The following is a 17,978-nucleotide window of genomic DNA, read 5'->3' on the forward strand; positions in this document are numbered from 1 at the left end:
AGTGAGGAACATGGGGCTGTTCAAAGGCATCGAGGTCCCAGTCAAGGCAGCAGGTAGCCTGGCCCTGTTCATCACCCGAGAGAACTATTACCTCAGAGATCTGTGGAGAGAAGGGAGGGAGGAAGCAGAAAATCTGTGGGAAATAGAGAGCATAGGTCAACATCTCAAGAAACTGTGAAAAACATTATCATGTTTAAATAAAGAATGTGATTTGCACCAGAAAAAAAGAAAATTGTTGCTATGTAACTGTTACCGTGTCAAAATGTAATGAGATGTGATCATATATACTGTTTTAAGTATGTATATTAATGTAAAGCTTTCTGATTTGTGATTTCCTGTATTTTTTTGTGAAAAGAAAATAAAGTTCTTAAAAATTGAAATCGGTTCACCCAGGGTGAGGCTCGGCCATTGCACTCCGGCTGTGCTGACCCCTGCGAATTCCCCAAATGTGGGAATCTCGACTGCATCATTTCTGATAGTGGGGGACTGCGTTCGCGCTCTCCCCTGATGTGCTTGGTCCAAAATCAGATACGGGAGGGTTAGGACACCACGAGCTGCGTGGCTGCGGAAGGATCCCGGTTCGACAGGAGTGGACGCCGCTGCTGGTTCTCGCTGGCTTTTAGTTAGGGGTCCGGAGAAGCATCTCAAGCTAGTTCCACTACTCCTTCCGGACGTTCATTCCCTTTTCAAAGTCAGTCGTTTTGCTGTAGTCTGCGTTCTTTAGGCTGATTATCGAGGTTAGCCTTTATTTGGTCATGGGGGGCCTCGGTACTGTATGCTGAGTCTAAAGACAGTTTCACCCGTTTTCTGATTGCTCGGTTCTGTACCAGTGCAGACATGTCAAACAGTGAATGGCTGTACCTCTATTGTATCCGTGCTCAATGAATGAAATCGGTAACAAATGAATATATGTCTAGTTATACGAAAAACGAGTGGTTTATCGACTCATATTCATTTGCAGATTTAGAGGCAGCTTCGATATTCGTTTTACAGACAGGTTTTTTTTTTTTGAACATGGGTCACACACATGCCACAGCAACAAAACATCTCTAGAGATGAGGCTATAGATCACCTTTCCATCCTGCAGGTTTTCCTCCCAAAGCCTACGGCACCAACGGCGACCCCTGCTGGCCGGGAGAGGAAAAGCTTACAGCACCTGGTATTCCCAGGCAGTCCCCCATCCAAGTACTAACCAGGCCCAACGCTGCTTAGCTTCCAAGATCAGACGAGATGGGGTGTGTTCAGGGTGGTGTGGCCGTAAGCGAAAGCCCTGGCGCCTGACTCGCTACTTGAAGCTGTGTGTGGCGGGGGTTCCGTGCCCCCCGAGCGGGACTGAAGGATCGTTCGTGTGCAACTCTTTGGAAAGGAGCTGCTTTCCAAATCGCATTGCGTGCCTGGATGTTGGCGAATGCGCTCCCTTGTGTTGGCTCGTCCCGCACTGGAGGAGGACAAACAATCTGCACGGAGGAGCACCAGGCAAGTCTTCACCAGACAAAAACCTCCAGTGCACAGCACTCTGGAAACATTTCGGGGATTTTGCGTGTTTATTTCAGCACGTAAAGCGCACCGGTCCAACACGTCGGCCGGGCGCGCGGCGCCTCCGCCCTCTTGTGGCCTTGCGGCGTCAGAGCAAGAGGCTCCTTCTCGCTGCCCTTCCGCTGTGTTGCAGGGCCCCGAGAGGGAACCCGGAGCGCGCACTTTGTGGGGGGCGGGGGACCGCATTCGCGCTCTGCCCCCGGTCTCTTGCGCGAGTACTAAATCTCACGGACAGGGGGGCCTCGTCATTGATTGTTACAGGTGAGACGGGGATTAGGAGGAGACCCCGACTGATGGGTAAAGGGGAGCACTAACACCAGAGGGACACCCCCGGCGTCTCTTTTTGAGAGACGCCCTGGGGTTTCCTAATGGCCAAGGAGGGTCGGGACCTCGGTTTGACGCCTCCCCCGAAGGACGGCGCCTGTTTGTGCAGCAGAGTGTCGCCATCAGGAGGCTGGGGCGTAAGAGAGCCACACAGCCCGCAGGGTGAGCGCTCCCTACTGGTCCCAGTCACACCTCTTGCAGGAGCAGCAGCAACCGGAGCTTTTCCGGGGTGGAATCTCCCATCCGGGTGCCGGCCAGGCTCACACCTGCTGGGCTGCCCCGGGGGTGAGCCCAGTCGAGAGTCGCAGGGCCAGATCTAGTCACCGGGGAGAAACGATACAAGTGAAGGATTGCTCGGCTCTCGGCACTTGAAAAGACCGACAAATGTCTCGTTCCCGCCGGAGCTGAATGTACCCGCATGTGTGGTGTCGTCTTCTTCCCCCGCCCCGCTGTGTTTGCTGTATTGTCTCTGAAGCCGGCCCCCCCGAGACGAGACGGGCTGTTCCTGTGCCCCAATTAACACTTTACAGGTGCCATTCCCCGGCATTGTGGCCATTGTCGGTGCTCACACGCGATAAGATAAGGCGGAGGAGAGTGGGGCATGCCCAGCGGCAGACATTCAAGGAGGGGGCAGTGCGAGGTGAGGTGAGGTGCGACACGCCGGAGCCCCGACGCAGCTAATGCGGAGCACTTGTTGGACTGGCATCGAAAGGACGTGTGCGCATGGAGCGAGCCTTCCCTGCGGCGGAGCGCGGGAACTTTCTCCCCCCCTCCCGCTGCAGGAGTTGTGTGCACTGCAGCGGTGCCGAGAGAAAAGCACAGAAGGCAGCAGGCTCTGGAGAGCAGGTTAGAGACGGAGCCTTGTGGGCAGGCGAGCAGGCCCGTTTTTTGGAAATTGCTGAAAAGGTTTGTTCGGTGTGTGGCAGGCGCACGTCGCGAGCTTGCGTGGCGATCTGCCGGTCTGGAGTTATGCAAATGAGGCCGAATTGCATCCCGGGACATGCTGCGAATGCGCAACGGCGACTGCAGATGTGTAGGAAACGGCGCGCTCGTTTTCTCGTTTTGCCCACACTTTTGAGTGTTAGTGTGGCGTGTGAGTGTGTGAAAGAGTGGGCCCAGCAGGAGGCGGTGGCGTGCGGGGCGAGGAGGTGGCCTAGGCTGCGCGATTTGTGCTGTGGGTGCGGGCCGCTTGCAGGGGCCTGTTTAACTCATACTTACTTGGCAGGGGAGATACCTTGATCAAGAAGGAGGTTCACCCAGGGCGAGGCTCGGCCATTGCACTCCGGCTGTGCTGACCCCTGCGAATTCCCAAAATGTGGGAATCTCGACTGCATAATTTCTGGTAGTGGGGGACTGCGTTTGCGCTCTCCCCTGATGTGCTTGGTCCAAAATCAGATACGGGAGGGTTAGGACACCACGAGCTGCGTGGCTGCGGAAGGATCCCGGTTCGACAGGAGTGGACGCCGCTGCTGGTTCTCGCTGGCTTTTAGTTAGGGGTCCGGAGAAGCATCTCAAGCTAGTTCCACTACTCCTTCCGGACGTTCATTCCCTTTTCAAAGTCAGTCGTTTTGCTGTAGTCTGCGTTCTTTAGGCTGATTATCGAGGTTAGCCTTTATTTGGTCATGGGGGGCCTCGGTACTGTATGCTGAGTCTAAAGACAGTTTCACCCGTTTTCTGATTGCTCGGTTCTGTACCAGTGCAGACATGTCAAACAGTGAATGGCTGTACCTCTATTGTATCCGTGCTCAATGAATGAAATCGGTAACAAATGAATATATGTCTAGTTATACGAAAAACGAGTGGTTTATCGACTCATCTTCATTTGCAGATTTAGAGGCAGCTTCGATATTCGTTTTACAGACGGGTTTTTTTTTTGAATATGGGTCACACACATGCCACAGCAACAAAACATCTCTAGAGATGAGGCTATAGATCACCTTTCCATCCTGCAGGTTTTCCTCCCAAAGCCTACGGCACCAACGGCGACCCCTGCTGGCCGGGAGAGCAAAAGCTTACAGCACCTGGTATTCCCAGGCAGTCTCCCATCCAAGTACTAACCAGGCCCGATGCTGCTTAGCTTCCGAGATCAGACGAGATTGGGCGTGTTCAGGGTGGTGTGGCCGTAAGCGAAAGCCCCAGCGCCTGACTCGCTACTTGAAGCTGTGTGTGGCGGGGGTTCCGTGCCCCCCGAGCGGGACTGAAGGATCGTTCGTGTGCAACTCTTTGGAAAGGAGCTGCTTTCCAAATCGCATTGCGTGCCTGGATGTTGGCGAATGCGCTCCCTTGTGTTGGCTCGTCCCGCACTGGAGGAGCACCAACAATCTGCACAGAGGAGCACCAGCCAAGTCTTCAGTGCACAGCACTCTGGAAACATTTCGGGGCTGTCGCGTGTTTATTTCAGCACGTAAAGCGCACCGGTCCAACACGTCGGCCGGGCGCGTGGCGCCTCCGCCCTGTTGCTGCCCCTGCAGCTGCTTCACTTTTCCCTTTAGTTGCCATCGATTTTTTTGTAGTGCTATACATATACGATTGAGGTATCTTAGAGTTCTCCTTCGAAGACCCAGCACTCTCTTTTCTTTTCCCAGTGTTACTCATATCGGACTTTTTAAACCTAAAAAAAAATCGTTTTTTTTTCTTTCAATTAAAACTGAAGTTTAAACAACTAGTGTTAAGTCCTTATTTTTCTGTAGTCAAAAAAAGCAAAAATTAACATTCAGGTCATGAAAAACTCAAAAAAACTCCCCAACCACTAAACTTTACCTCCCACCTGAGCGCCATCTTGAACGCCCCTACCACCAGAGAATGCTCACGATTTCGGAAGCTGTCTCCGGGACGTGCTGATTCCACACATCCTGAATAAATCATGATATTGTTAGTTGCTGTAGCTAGACGTTCAAATGAGTTTCATGGCCAGATGGACTGTTTCCTCCAGCGGTATAATATTGCAGTGAGACAGCACGATGCCTGCAAGACTATGTCATGCTAAACGCCACAGATTGTGTTTGTCCGTTCGTGTCAGTCGTCCCGCAGCCACGGGAAGTGGGACACAAACATGCTGCAATGCTTTCAAGACGTTAGGATTTGTTTGTGCAACATCCAAGAAGAGTACTTGTGGCTTGAATGTGAACTGTACGTGCCCGCCCCCTTTCCTCTGTAGTGCATGAGTTCCTCCCGGCATGCCCTTCGTCATTGTTCTGTCATCTTGTATTTAAAGGGTTGTATTTCTGCTGCTGAAAATAAGCAACGGTTTTCTCACAACGCCCTTTGTTCCCAACGGAGCCCTTGTCTGTCATGAAATTCTTCAAAACCTCAAGCTAGAAGAAGAAGACGACGACAAATATGAAGCATTATAGCAACGACATGCCATGAGACGATCGATAACGATATCCATAGGATCCCCGCGGTTGCCTGGCAACCGTCAGCTTTGCGCAGTGGCAGTATCGTAGCCTGTGAGGTTTAGCCGAGGCGCGATTATTGCTAGTTGAAAACTTTTCCCAATACCCCGCTTCCGCCGGTTTGCAATACAATCGGCGAAAGCAATTTTTGACAGTCTTGTCAGAGACTGAGCAAGGTGTTTAAAGACAGATTTGGTCACGGTGATATCATGGTAGAAAGAAACGAGCTTGTTACGTGTCAACAGGAACGCTCTTTAGCTCTTTCAGCTTTATGCAGAGAACAGCGTCTGTCGAGATTACTTTTGTGTCAGCGCGAAACGCCGTGTGCTGTCAGTATGATTTCATATTGCTCATAGCGGCGCCTGGCTTTTGTCTGTCAAACGTTAGGTTGCGCTTCTTCATGCTGCATCGTCGGCATGAGTGGAGCATTTTAAACGTCTGTACTTACTGCGCCCCATAAGAAATCGTTTGTCCCCATTCAAAAGAGATTGTGCGATGTCCTGCAGCGTTCGCAAAGCAAACCTTTGACAGTTTGAAAAGAGGAATTTATTCTGCTTCCTGTGCGTGCAGTAGTTACAAAGTTGAACGTCTTTACACGATCTGCTGCAGTTTTCAGTGGGTGGGCTTTGTCAAATGGCTTGGAAAAACGCACTGTGTTTCGGCTCGGGAAACATCATGAGCAGTGTCCTGCATGTTTTCTGTGTATAGCTGTCTTTTAACGCATACAGAATTCATTCGAAATCATTGATTTCTCCAATTAACAAGGGTCCCTTTTTGAACCTGCCAGAAGCATTCTTTCAATGTAACTGATTTACTCCGGGGAAGGGCAGCATGACATTGAGAGTAGCTCAAGCTTTCAGCACCTTTATCTGACTGCATGTATGCAGACGCTGCTCAGAATCCCCTGTAAAATTCTCCTTCAATTCCGTTTTGCAGTGCTTTAGCTCTTTCAAAAGGCTTCGCTTTGCTAGTCACAATCCAAGGCTCATGACAGCATTTGAAAACATTCGCAACTGCGTTGGCCGGGAATCGAACCTGGGTTAACTGCTTTGAAGGCAGCTATGCGTAACACTGGCTCGCTCCAGAATAAATCTCACGTCGAGGGCATATTTTTTTCCATTTTACCGTGAGTCGGGCTCAGCTGCACAGAGGAGAGAGCAGAGCAATGAGGTCACGGGGACAGGGGAGTCACACGCTGGCGGTTTGAATACGCGGAAGATCACTGAGGGATCCACAGTATATGGACCCTCCGTGCGCCATCAGTCCGCACTCCGGACTCTGAATCCTGCCATCCGAGTTAAGATCTCGGCGGAACCTGAGGCGCAGTTCCTTCTTAAAACGTAATCTGGTGAGCATTTCTAGAATCGTATTTGTATAGATGCAGCCTTTAATGTGTTGCTAGGTTAAAATTGATGACTTCTTGTATTTCAGTAGGCAACTGCCCTCTTGATTTCGGATTTAATTTCTTTATTACAGGGGCGCTTTTATGAAGACAGAGTCATGTTCAGGTACTTTGCTTGATGGAGGAAGCTCATTTCAGACTCTGTGATCTGCTCACCTGGAAAGGTCTGCTATACTACTACAAGAGAGAAGTAGAGTCTGGAAGAAGGGACAATTTTATGATGCTTTGGAAGATAATGTTTTTTTTTTTCTTATACTGAAAATGAAAGGTAGTTGTTTCTATATGGACTCAGTCTTTGGAATTTGTATATTTATATATTTCAGTGAACCCTCAGCCATTCCTTCTGTATTGTAATTCAATTTCTCTTTTAAAATTCCTTCCCCACTTCTAGGACCTGCAGTTGCTGAACTCCACAATGGCTTCTATTGGAAAGTCTGTGACTGAGACCAAGTAAGTGTTCATTTTTTTATGAAACCATTATTTATTTAGGAGCAATGAGCAATTCTTATATAAATGCAATAAAATCATTATGCTCAAACTATGAGAGAGAAAATTAAGGATAATTTAAGAAATCAGTCTTAGCTTGTTTCTATACACAGATGGTATTATTTATTTTCAAAGGAAACCCGCGCGGATTCCCCTGGTGTGCAAGATGTACCTGAATACTCTTGATCAGCTTCCTGCTCACTTGAAGAGGGCGTGTATGAAGCACGCCACGGCAGAAAAGATCAGGATGGCCTCTCAACAGGCGAGGGAGGACATGATGAATCACCTGAAGAACGGGGTCATCGTGGATTACCACAGAATAGAGATCGTGTCTGGTGAGGCAAACAGGATAGTGGTTGTAAGACTGCTAGAGTCCTTGGGCCTTTTTGTACATGGGAAGCCTGAAGACACATTGGCAAGGTGAGATATTTTTAATCTGTAAGGCTTCTGTAGTTTCTTTTTGAAATCATTGTTACAACATATTATGTAAAAGCATGTTGAAAAGAATCTACCTGCATTCCAGCGGCCCTGAGCAAGAGGCCGCTGTCCAGGAGGAAGAGATGCCAGAGGCTGCTCTAGAAACTGAAACAGAAGCGGATAAGGAAGGGGAAGATGTGAGCTCTGAAGAACTCTATCAGCAGTAAGACTTTTTTATTTTTCAGATGTATCTATTTTTTACTAAAATTCTAATTTGTCTTATAGGTATAAAATGTTTAAACCGGTGTTTTATATCCTTACAGGCCCTGAGTAGTTAAAAAGTATCAGCAGGCCGGAAGAGAGTGGCCCAAGCTGGACTCTATAGAAAGCACTCCCTGGATGCTCCTCTCCTGATTGGATTCAAACAGTACCTTACCAAGGATCTGGGAGTGGCAAATTATTCTCAGGAGGTATTTATTTTTTAAAGGCATTTAAAATTAAGCAATGGTATCTTCATTGTAAATGTTTTTATTTCTTAGCTTAAAATTCACCCATGTGAAATGATGTCAGCCATAAACATCATGACTTTTGTCTGTCAAAATATATTATATAATATATTTCCTACCTGAATCTATTCTACTTAAATTATTACATTATACACAATTTGAGTTCATTTTAAAAAGTAAAAGGTAATGAAAGGAATGCATTTTCATAAGAAAGATAATACCGATATGCATGTGATAATCTTCCTTATATCATGTAGTGCATCATTTGGACACTTTGTGGGCTTCAAATACAAAGAAAATCATGTTCTATGGTACAAGATAAATACAAAACTTAAGCTTCTTTATAAAGCATAAGCAATCATTTATTACATCGCTTCTTGAATTAAATCTTTTGACAAGAGGTAAGACTTCTGTTACATTTAAACCCATGTTTAGCTGTGTTTTTTAGATTTAACTGAACCAATTTCTGTGTGTGATAATGTCCTTGAATTCTGACAACATCACACTAAATTACATGATATAAAACAGCTAATGTTTCTAGAGATAAAGTTTCTGAGATGCTTCTAATTACTTTTTATTACCAGGGACAGTTTAATTCACCTTGTACAGTACTGTAAGACCAAGATACTTTTTTTAAAAGTTATTTAACATTTTATAGAACTTTGTCTACTATGGCAACATGATGTGCTTGGTGAAACTTGGAAAAATACTGCTTGGCCACTTATCTTAAGATAAAGATAGGATAAAGGTTTATCTTTTGCACCTACCTGACCCCCAGGGAAGGCCAATGCTTTCTAAGTTGATGGTTCCCTACAGTAGACTGTACTTTAATTTCAAAGGTAATGTATATTGACCCAAATCAGTTTTGGAATCCAATCTACTGACGAGATGGAGCACATCCTTTTTTCAGGATTTTAGCATCATACGTTTGGTATATTTAGTCCCTGATGTTGAAAGAAATGATCATAGAACATTTGGACACTTTGTGGGCTTGAAATACAAAGCAAATCATGTTCTATGGTACAAGATAAATACAAAACTTAAGCTTTTATTTTAATTAGATTTGTTTATAAAGCATAAGCAATCATTTATTACATTAATATATGTGAAAATAACATTTTAGCATCATACGTTTAGTATATTTAGTCCCTAATGCTGAAAGAAATGATCATAGAACATGACATCTAACCTTACCTGCGGTGTTTTTAATCCCTATTGCTCAATGCACGGTGAAAGCATTCCATACATGTGTCTGACAATGAGGAATGGGCCCCTGAGACAGTCATTTGCCTGTTTCACAAATGATCGTATTTTACTAGAGATTCTGTTTGGGATTCAGATGTGCATTCGGACAGCAATCCCTTTCAAGGATTGATACGTTCTGGATGAGGTCAAAGGTGCTGGAACACTGTATTTAGGATGTGTTTGCAGAGACTGTGTGTCTCCTGCTTCAACGCAGTGATAAACAGATGTGCTCCTTTAATTTATTGGTACATGCCCAGGGCAGTAAGCAGTCTGAGGATTTATTTCCAGATGGCATAGAGCAGTGAAGCAGTGAAGTAGTGCAAAACACTGGATCATTATATTATTAGAATCTATTCTACTTAAATTATTACATTATACTCAATTTGAGTTCATTTTAAAAAGTAAAAGGTAATGAAAGGAATGCATTTTCATAAGAAAGATAATACCGATATGCATGTGATAATCTTCCTTATATCATGTAGTGCGTCATTTGGACACTTTGTGGGCTTGAAATACAAAGAAAATCATGTTCTATGGTACAAGATAAATACAAAACTTAAGCTTTTATTATAATTAGATTTGTTTATAAAGCATAAGCAATCATTTATTACATTAATATATGTGAAAATAACATTTTAGCATCATATGTTTAGTATATTTAGTCCCTAATGCCGAAAGAAATGATCATTTGTTTAACATGCACGGGTCTGTCTCAAAGGATGCAATACTCCTGAAGGGTCTCAAACCCTACATTTCGGATGCCTAGCTGTATCCCTCACATGTGGCACCTCAGAATGACTTCTAACCTTACCTGTGGTGTATTCAGTCCCTATTGCTCAATGCATGGTGTACATACTGCATACATGTGCCTTGAGAATGAGGAATGGGCCCCTGAGACAGTCATTTGCCTGTTTCACAAACAGGGACCTGGACCTAGACCTGGCCCGTACAGGGCTCAAACCCGCGACCTTGGCATTATTAGCACCACGCTCTAACCAACTGAGCTAACCGGCCTCACGACAGTGCTCCTCTCTGTGCTGCAAAAAATCAAACTCAGGGAATTTCTTTTGTCCTCCTTTGAATAGAAAGCCGTGTAATTCAGTGTACGGGCTTTCTCGTGCAGTTTCATGGTTCTTGTAACCCAAATCTTACACTGGCCTGAAGTGCCCCCCCATTTCACAGCATTTTTCAGCTGATTTAAAATGTACCTAAAGGAGAAGCATTATTGAAGACCATCAATTACCAAGAGCTTTTGTCAAAGGTTTTGGTGGTCATTTTGAATGACCACAGAGCGCTGTGACCTCGGTTTTACATCTCATCCAAAAGACAGCGCCCTTTTACAACACAGCATCTCCGTCACTATACTGGGGCATTGGGACCCGCACAGACCTCAGGGTGAGCGCCCCCCCGCTGGCACCATTAACACCGCTTCCAGCTGGAAGCTTTGTTTTTCCCTGTAGCTCATCCTTATCCAGGTACTGACCTGGCTCACACCTGCTTAGCTTCAGTGGGTTTTTAGTTGCAAGTTGCAAGGGGATGCAAGTGATGGAGCCGCTCGCTGCAAAAGCCACTGCATTGGCCGGGAATTGAACCCGAGCCTCCCGCGTGGCAGGCGAGAATTCTACCACTGAACCACCAATGCTCAGTGCCTGGGCCTTCAAAAAAGACGCTTTTTTGGTGCTCTGTGCAAAACGCGTCGACATCTGCTTCCAGCTGCAAAATGCCATTTGCGGACGCTGAAGAACTTATTTCCAAGGCAGCAGGTACAAGCGATTGGGCGTTTTAAAACCACCAGGAACAGCAAAGAGGCGCGCTTCTTTGCTTGTGCCGAAACACACCGACTGAAGGCGGACAACGTAGTCGACAGGATTGGAACCTGTGCGGGGAGACCCCAATGGATTTCTAGTCCATTGCCTTAACCACTCAGCCACGACTACAGCAAGCCCCACCGCCGCTGCGTTCTTGCTACAATCTTACCTGGATCGCGAGGCGCCGGCGGAAGCCTATTTCAAAGTCGTTCTCCGTTTCAAAAAAACATTTCCAAAATACAAGCCTTGCAGACAGACACGCCTCAGAGGACTTAAGGGTGGCTTCATGTCGGAATGATAAAGTCTCCCCGTCCGGACATGAAAATGCCACTTTGTTACACACAAAAAAAGAATCAACAACAGAGAAATGCCCACAAGCATTTGAAAAGCCGCACCACGTCGCACTTGAAATAGCTCTTACATTAGTGGTAGACACAGGAATCGTCTTTTTATTTACGCTCTTACCAACGCGATGGAAAGCAAAACAAAGCAAAGCAGAGCAAAACAAAACGAACAAACGAAAACCCTCACGTCCCGCACTTGCATATAACGCTGTTACGTGCCCAAGCGGTATTGTACGTCATCCTAGCACTGCACCCCGGGTCGTACGGTATATGGGAACGAGCACACGCCACGAATCGTCTCGAATCACTCCCTACAGCTGTAAGGCGCCTTGAAGCGTGCACCCCCAACATTCTTCTTTGCGCATCTGTGAAAGGTAAACTCTTGAGCAAACTCTGAACCAGGTCTAAGGAAACTAATCCGATTAGACGTTACTTTGACTCATCCTTTAAGGGACCCTTGTTAATTGGAGAAATCAATGATTTCGAATTAATTCTGTATGCGTTAAAAGACAGCTATACACAGAAAACATGCAGGACACTGCTCATGATGTTTCCCGAGCCGAAACACAGTGCGTTTTTCCAAACCATTTGACAAAGCCCGCCCACTGAAAACTGCAGCAGATCGTGTAAAGGCGTTCAACTTTGTAACTACTGCACGCACAGGAAGCAGAATAAATTCCTCTTTTCAAACTGTCAAAGGTTTGCTGCAGGACATCGCACAATCTCTTTTGAACGGGGACAAACGATTTCTTATGGGGCGCAGTAAGTACAGACGTTTATAAAGCTCCACTCATGCCGACGATGCAGCATGAAGAAGCGCAACCTAACGTTTGACAGACAAAAGCCAGGCGCCGCTACGAGCAATATGAAATCAAACTGACAGCACACGGCGTTTCGCGCTGACTAAAAATGATCTCGACAGACGATGTTCTCTGCATAACGCTGAAAGAGCTAAAGAGCGTTTCTGTTGAGACGTAACCCATTGGGCAAAAGACGTATAATATACGTCTATTAAACGCATATCTTAGACGTCTAAATGTGGTCTACAATTCGTCTAGAATGAAATTCTAATATACGTCTAAAGTTAAACGTCAATTATACGTCTATATTTAGACGTTCATTATACATAAATGGTTGGAGTTCTATTATACGGATAAATTTAGAGGACTATTATACATATATGGTTGGAGTTCCGGATAACTTTAGAGGTCTATTATACGTATATGGTTAGAGGTCTATTATAGGGATAACATTAGAGGTCTATTATACGTATATGGGTAGAGGTCTATTATACATCAAAGATAGATTTTATAGGTGTAGAAACAAGTAAAACAAGCCAATGATTAGGTTTAGAAATGTATTCTGAAAATACACATTCACACCTGAAACATATGTATTTCAAATTATACATTGTATACAATCAATCAACAATCAACATATGGGCAATAATCATAAAAACACAACTAGTCTTAAACTTCAGCTTCAAATTCTGGTAACATGGCAATATACAGTATAGTAATGACAAACACAAAACTAATTACATTAACACACTAACTCAAAACCACATTTTGATTCAAATATACATTTTAAAATGTACAACTTCTATATTTCCAAGAAAAAAATATTACATAAAATATAAAATATTACAATGGAAGTTAAGACGATTTTTGTCCACTATTTGCAAACCCTGTCTAATTGTCCTAACAGTTAGAACCAAAAACCTATTATTTTCAGAGTCCAGATCTCTTGGCCCCCTGCCTTGCATATGCATTCTTCAAGTAACACATTGCGTGCTCCTTTATTTCTTTTTCTGTTGATGTAGGGTGGGACTTCAGCACCGCAGCTAGGAGAAAATTATATAATATTACTTCCCAAATAATTGATGATTAATATCTTCTTTAGTATAATCTAAAAAATGAACGGTTTACTAAGCTCAAAGCTGAAATAAATGTATAAAATTTGGCTTGCATCATAGCAGTTGAGCAATAAAGTCTGTCTTAATTAAAGAGTACCCAAAGTTTGAAAGTACAACATAGAATAAGAATAAGAGAAACGGCAAAACGATTTTGTGTCATCTTCCCCATTCACACTATTTTATGTGCCATTTTTTTGCTTATTCACATACTATTTTAATCAAAATAATATTAAGAAAGATCTGTATGTATTCAGATAGTATTATTATTGTTCATACTTACTCGTCAAAAGAGGATTGCTGAGATATTTTCGGATATACTTCTACGTTTGAAAAACGTGTCCAAAATGGTGACCAACGAATACTAGCAATGCATTGTGGTATATAACCGGAAAATATGCTGGGTTCGATATTTTCTCAATGTATGCATTTATTAATGTTGTCGATATTATGGTTGAAATTTAACATTGATAATACATCGCTGCTATGAGCTGATGTGCAATTTTAACGCATGCAATAAGTAAGGATCGGTCACTGTTGTATGGTATTATATATAATGACATTATGGAATAGGATGGGGACAGGCCTGGCATCACGGGGGGAGGGGGGAATGTCGCCCCTTCAGTTTTGGGCAAAAAGTTTTACCTAACTTAATTTGCACCCTAAAAAAATAGTTGTACTTTGTCAATGGTCAGACAACACTAAATGACACGAACAGTCACTCAGTCTGTTTGATGGGCAGGAGGGCTATCCGTCCAGGAACTGCACATATTATTGAGTGTCAACATTACGATCCTGTTTGCTCAGGTGGACCGATTCCTTGCAGTAGTTTATCATTATACTTAAAATCGTTATATAACTAGGACTAGTTATAGCAGTCTGTGCTTTCTGTTGGTTTTACAACATTTTTTTCTTAACGATTCAGAACGTCCATGTAGCTGCAAAAATGAACGCTTATGGTACTTTTCGCTCCAGGCAATACAAACCTTGAGAGTGACGAAAAATGTGAAACTGAACTTCATCGCAAATACCAGATTGCTAGTCGTTATCTTCTATCATGAAGCACTAATCAATGGCATAGCTGCGAGATTTCATTTGGGTAGCTGCACCGTACAGCTCCGTTTCAACCGAAATATCACTCCCCCCTCAGAATTTCAGACGCCCCCCTACAGATTTTTCCTCGGGCACCGCGCACTGATGGGGGACTTTTGTCAAGAAAATAAAAATAGAAACTCTATAGGCACTCAAACATTTTACTGTTTTTTTTCAGGCAGGTGGCAAGACCCCCTCAGCAAAACCCTTGTATGCCAAGCTGTGGGCATTGATTCGTCGAATATACGTATATTTACGGCGAAATTACGGCTATACGTATATATACGTCGCCTCGACGTATAATCAACGTCGAATTGCAACCGTAAAATCGACGACATGAATAAACGCATATATAACGTCGAAAAAACATCTAACACAGTGCCTGAGGCTTTTTACTGTATGTATCGTGTGTGCCGCAACTAGGAGTATACGGCACTCTGCACAGTGTACGAAGTAAATTATTTTCGCAGTAATTAATTTATTATATTTACTATATTTATTATACACGTGTAAATTAATTGCTGCGAAAATAATTTACTTCGTACACTGTGCAGAGTGCCGTATACTCCTAGTTGCGGCACACACGATACATACAGTAAAAAGCCTCAGGCACTGTGTTAGATGTGTTTTCGACGTTATATATGCGTTTGTTAATGTCTTCAATTTTACGGTTGCAATTCGACGTTGATTATACTTCGAGGCGACGTATATATACGTATAGCCGTAATTTCACCGTAAATATACGTATATTCGACGAATCAATGCCCACTGGGAACAAGCTCGCTTCTTTCTACCATGATGTCACCATGACCAAATCTGTCTTTAAACACCTTGCTCAGTCTCTAACGAGACTGTCAAAAATTGCTTTCGCCGATTGTATTGCAAACCGGCGGAAGCGGGGTATTGGGAAAAGTTTTCAACTAGCAATAATCCCGCCTCGGCTAAACCTCACAGGCTACGATACTGCCACTGCGCAAAGCTGACGGTTGCCAGGCAACCGCGGGGATCCTATGGAAATCGTTAGCAATTGTCTCATGGCATGTCGTTGCTGTAACGCTTCATATTTGTCGTCTTCTTCTAGCTTGAGGTTTTGAAGAATTTCATGACAGACAAGGGCTCCGTTGGGAACAAAGAAAGCCGTTGATTCTTTTCAGCAGCAGAAATACAACCCTTTAAATACAAGATGACAGAACAATGACGAAGGGCATGCTGGGAGGAACTCATGCACTACAGAGGAAAGGGGGCGGGCACGTACAGTTCACATTCAAGCCACAAGTACTCTTCTCGGATGTTGCACAAACAAATCCTAACGTCTTGAAAGCATTGCGGCATGTTTGTGTCCCACTTCCCGTGGCTGCAGGATGACTGACATGAACGGACAAACACAATCTGTGGCGTTTAGCGTGACATAGTCTTGCAGGCATCGTGCTGTCTCACTGCAATACTATACCGCTGGAGGAAACAGTCCATCTGGCCATGAAACTCATTTGAACGTCTAGCTACAGCAACTAACAATATCATGATTTATTAAGGATGTGTGGAATCAGCACGTCCCGGAGACAGCTTCCGAAATCGTGAGCATTCTCTGGTGGTAGGGGCGTTCAAGATGGCGCTCAGGTGGGAGGTAAAGTTTAGTGGTTGAGGATTTTTTTTTGAGTTTTTCATGACCTGAATGTTAATTTTTGCTTTTTTTGACTACAGAAAAATAAGGACTTAACACTACTTGTTTAAACTTCAGTTATAATTGAAAGAAAAAAAAACGATTTTTTTTAGGTTTAAGAATTTCGATATGAGTAACACTGGGAAAAGAAAAGAGAGTGCTGGGTCTTCGAAGGAGAAGTCTAAGAAACCTCAATCGTATATGTATAGCACTACAAGAAAATTGATGGCAACTAAAGGGAAAAGTGAAGCAGCTGGAGGGGACGTGGAAAGAGTGCTGGAGATGCGCTCGTACGCGAGCGTTCGCAGCCCAAGTGAGACTCAGCTGCCAGAGGAAGAGCCGGAGTCCCTGCCCAGCACACCTGTGAAAACCCCGGCAGCCAAGAGAGGAAGGGGCGACCTGACGCTGGAGGAGCTCCAGACCAACATCTTCAACATGATGGCACAGAGCTTGGGTGAGCTGAAGGAAATGATTCGATCTAATACAGTCGCAATCGAAAGTCTTAAAAAGTCCATGGACTGTGTGTTTAAAGAGGTTGAAGACTTAAAGAGTGAAGTAAAAGTTCTTAAACAAGTAAATACCAAACAAGAAAAGCATATTAAAGAACTTGAATTGAAAGTGAACGATGTAGATAGATACCGTCGATGATGGAATTTAAAATTATTTGGAGTTAAAGAGGAACGTGATAAGGACCTTGTTGCAACAGTGAAGGGTATCTGTAAAAGGACCCTGCCGGACCAGGAGGACGTAATATCGGCCATTGACTTTGTTCACAGGCTCGGGAGAGCGAACATGTCTGGGCAAGTGCGCCCCAGATCGATTATAATACAGTTCACCAAGAGGACGGCGAGGGACATGCTGTGGCGAGCGGCGAGGGGGAATGAGTATTTGAATGGGAACAAACTGAGGTTTGCAGAGGACCTGTCTGCCGCGGACAGGAGCACCAGGAACCAGCTGTGGCCCCAGGTTGAAGCTGCCAGAAGAGAGGGGAGGAGAGCCTACTTTGTGGGAGCGAGGGCCTTTGTGGACGGGAAGGAGATTTGCTCCCAGTGACTGCTCAGTTAATGATTATGTTTGGTTATATTTGTTATACCAGTATATACTAGTGTTTCTTTAGTGTTAGTTTGGAATGGTGTAGTTAAGTGTTAAGGACTGTTATAGTTCTGGTTCTTTGAAAAACTCAATAGTTTAGACAGTCTTAGAGTTAGTTATTTGCTTTTGTGTATGTCTTTTTCATGAATGCCAGAGGTACTCGAAATGTTGTTAAAAGAAAAACTGTGTGCTGAGTTTTATTTTTTACAGGAAACGCATGCATGTTGAAACTAAAGTTTATAAATAATTGAGAAATATTAAAGCAAGGAAAATATGATACGTGTAAAATATACAATTTGATCACATAATTACTTAATTACCTCTGGTAGTTAAATGCTTTTTTCTGCTGCGTTTTTTTTCTCTTGTACATGACTCTGATCCTCTTGTTGTATTTGTATTTGTAAATTCTGTTTAATAAAAAAAAAATTAAAAAAAGCATTCTCTGGTGGTGTCCTGCAGGCTTCCTGTGGGTGTGCGTTGGTGGTATAGTGGTGAGCATAGCTGCCTTCCAAGCAGTTGACCCGGGTTCGATTCCCGGCCAACGCAGTGGCGAATGTTTTCAAATGCTGTCATGAGCCTTGGATTGTGACTAGCAAAGCGAAGCCTTTTGAAAGAGCTAAAGCACTGAAAAACGGAATTGAGGGAGAATCTTACAGGGGATTCTGAGCGGTGTCTGCATACACGCAGTCCGATACGGGTGCTGAAAGCTTGAGCTACTCTCAATGTCATGCTGGCTTTCCCCGGAGTAAATCTGTTACA

The 17,978-nt window shown here is 44.2% G+C and overlaps 6 non-coding genes and 2 pseudogenes across 6 annotated transcripts; 4 read left to right on the forward strand and 4 right to left on the reverse strand.

Moving 5' to 3' along the window:
• The first annotated feature begins 370 nt into the window (after positions 1-370).
• On the forward strand, positions 371-507 carry LOC148635148 (U1 spliceosomal RNA; annotated as a pseudogene).
• A 637-nt stretch (positions 508-1,144) lies between these two features.
• Positions 1,145-1,263, reverse strand: LOC148635149 (5S ribosomal RNA). Its single transcript, XR_015933292.1, has one exon. It is a non-coding gene; the product is annotated as a 5S ribosomal RNA (ribosomal RNA).
• A 1,807-nt stretch (positions 1,264-3,070) lies between these two features.
• On the forward strand, positions 3,071-3,234 carry LOC148635150 (U1 spliceosomal RNA). Its single transcript, XR_015933382.1, has one exon. It is a non-coding gene; the product is annotated as a U1 spliceosomal RNA (small nuclear RNA).
• A 635-nt stretch (positions 3,235-3,869) lies between these two features.
• On the reverse strand, positions 3,870-3,988 carry LOC148635151 (5S ribosomal RNA; annotated as a pseudogene).
• Positions 3,989-5,280: 1,292 nt separating this feature from the next.
• On the forward strand, positions 5,281-5,422 carry LOC148635152 (U4 spliceosomal RNA). Its single transcript, XR_015933411.1, has one exon. It is a non-coding gene; the product is annotated as a U4 spliceosomal RNA (small nuclear RNA).
• Positions 5,423-10,882: 5,460 nt separating this feature from the next.
• On the reverse strand, positions 10,883-10,953 carry trnag-gcc (transfer RNA glycine (anticodon GCC)). The gene has a single exon. It is a non-coding gene; the product is annotated as a tRNA-Gly (tRNA).
• A 4,353-nt stretch (positions 10,954-15,306) lies between these two features.
• On the reverse strand, positions 15,307-15,448 carry LOC148635154 (U4 spliceosomal RNA). The gene has a single exon (XR_015933428.1). It is a non-coding gene; the product is annotated as a U4 spliceosomal RNA (small nuclear RNA).
• A 2,245-nt stretch (positions 15,449-17,693) lies between these two features.
• On the forward strand, positions 17,694-17,765 carry trnag-ucc (transfer RNA glycine (anticodon UCC)). The gene has a single exon. It is a non-coding gene; the product is annotated as a tRNA-Gly (tRNA).
• The last annotated feature ends 213 nt before the right edge of the window (positions 17,766-17,978 follow it).

Source organism: Lepisosteus platostomus, unplaced genomic scaffold, assembly GCF_059453375.1.
Source record: "Lepisosteus platostomus isolate fLepPlt1 unplaced genomic scaffold, fLepPlt1.hap1 Scaffold_30_H1, whole genome shotgun sequence".
NCBI classification, from domain to species: Eukaryota; Metazoa; Chordata; class Actinopteri; order Semionotiformes; family Lepisosteidae; genus Lepisosteus; species Lepisosteus platostomus.